This window comes from Octodon degus, unplaced genomic scaffold (genome assembly GCF_000260255.1).
Source record: "Octodon degus isolate 3935 unplaced genomic scaffold, OctDeg1.0 scaffold00128, whole genome shotgun sequence".
NCBI classification, from domain to species: Eukaryota; Metazoa; Chordata; class Mammalia; order Rodentia; family Octodontidae; genus Octodon; species Octodon degus.
In genome coordinates this window covers 564,472-566,713 of record NW_004524704.1, presented here as the reverse complement: position 1 = coordinate 566,713, position 2,242 = coordinate 564,472, and the positions used below count along the sequence as shown (strand labels likewise).

General features: G+C 40.5%; 1 protein-coding gene across 3 annotated transcripts in view; it reads right to left on the bottom strand.

Moving 5' to 3' along the window:
• Map3k13 (mitogen-activated protein kinase kinase kinase 13) overlaps positions 1-2,242 on the bottom strand; it is a 142,192-nt gene that overhangs the window by 54,176 nt on the left and 85,774 nt on the right. The window lies entirely within an intron of this gene.

Here is a 2,242-nt window from a genome sequence, read left to right as displayed (position 1 = left end):
AAATAAATTTACACATGAAGTACAATGAAAACACCAAGAGCACGCTATAGAAAAATAATCTTTACCTCACTTATTTACCTGAAGTCTGCACACAGGATAACAGCACAGTCTATAAACACTTTATACTGACAGCATATATCGTTCCTGATTTTTTTTTTTTTTTTTTTTGTCTTTTTGAGACAGGGTTTCACTATATTGTTCAGGGTGGCCTAGAACTCACTTTGTAACCCAGGCTGGTCTTGAACTTTCCGCAATACTTCTGCCTCAGCCTCTCAAGTGCTGGGATTACAGGCATGTGCCACCATGCTGGGCTTCTGGGACTTTTTGTAAGGCATTCTTAGCATCTCAGTGGTCTTGCTGTTTTGTCAAGAGGTTTTTATTATATTATATAATGCATAATTGACAGGAACATAAAACATCAATAAAATAAATTATTAAATTCTTGATATGTATTTAGAATGGACACCAACATTTTCACATGGGCTGTTCCCTTGCTTACAAAACCTGAAAGATAAACATCAGAAATAAATTCCTACATGAACTACCATGAAAATTCCAATAGAACTCTCCCACCAAAATGAGCTTTGCTTCAACTATCACACGCGAGGCAGTCTTCACACATGACAACTGCAGGTTCCTTGTATGTCTCGCTTACACTGACAGCACGTGTGCTTGGCTTTCCCTTGCTATGTGGCAGCCTTGTTGCCTCTCTTCACTTTTGTCAAGAGCTTCCTAGTACATTGTACAGCATACACTTAGCAGGGAAATGAGATGCCAGTAAAATACAGTATCAAATAAGTAATGAGTGCTTAGAATAGACACCAACATTTTCACATCAGTTGTTTACTTACGAAACCTAAAAGATAACATCAAAAATATAAATCTATGTGAACTACAATGTAAACACAAACAAAAGTCTACCACAGAGATAAGCTTGCTTGAACGGCCACACCTGAGGTAGTCTTCACAAGTGACAATTTCATGTTCCATGCACAAGTATTGCTTAAAGTGATGGTACATATATGTTTGTCTTCCTGTACCTTCTTAGAGGGCACATTCGACATCTTTTTCTGTTCCCGTTGTCATAGTAGGTCTTTGCGATGCTGTGCCCGCCTGTTCACCTGTCAGCTCACCAGAGTGTGCCGTAATTTTTTTGCATAGTTCCAGAAGCATTTTCTTTTTCCTTTGCTGTAAATGATCTCTCAGGAGCTACAGTCCCAAAGAATTTTTTTATTTTTATTTTTTTGTGGCCAGCTCGCTCAGCCCACTCTAGGGGTGGGGCTGCCATGGCATGTGGTGTGGGAATTGAACTGTGGTCCCTGTGCACTTGCCCAAGCAGGCACTTTAGACAGCTGAGCTATCTCACTGGCCCAAGAAATTTTTTTCTGAGATTTTTAAAAATTGTTATTTTCTTTGTAAACTATCAAACTATGCCACACGTGTTTAGGCTTGAGTAAAATACAACCATTGGCCGATGCTTTTGTGTTTTAAGTACATAAAACATAGTTGCTGCATAACTCATCAATAACATCTACTCTATGTTTCATTTTGTTGTTAGAAGTTTCCATCTCAGTTTTCTGTTTTTATTCAAGTTTCCCTTATCAATATTTCCATAATGGTGAACTGTTGACATCAGTAGTAGCAGTTTGCTTTCTTTGCTATACATGAGGCCAATGTTCTACCTTTCTGAAATTCAAAGATTGTTCTATATAATTCTCTGTTCTGAAATAAAAAAAAAAACAAAACTCATTTGGAATTTCTGCTCTGTTTCTGTGTGCAGTTCCTGTGCTGGTCAGCCTGCACCCTGCTCTGGCTTGTGTCTGGGTGACCCCACAAAGCCTCAGGGGCGGCTTCTCGAGTTTGTGATTGATTCTGATCCAGTGCTGGGATTATGGGGGTGAACGCTGCACCCCCCGGGGCAGGCAGCCTGCATGCAATGTAAGGGAGCGAAAGAGCCCTGCTCTTGCTGGTCCTCCCTTTTGTTCTTGCTGCTTTTGCTGATTTCTTTCACCACGAACTGTTGCCATCTGCCATTGCCGCTTGGCCTTGGGGCCCTCCTGAGGGCTGGCATTTTAGGTATGGACTGAGACCTCCACAAACTGTGATCAAAATAAACCTTTCCTTCCTTAATTCTGGTGTCAGGTATTTTGTCTCAACAATGACAGAAGGTAACCAAGACATGCTCTATTAGCAAATGTAACATCAATTGGAAACCAGTAAACCAGCTGACGAGTGTCACATT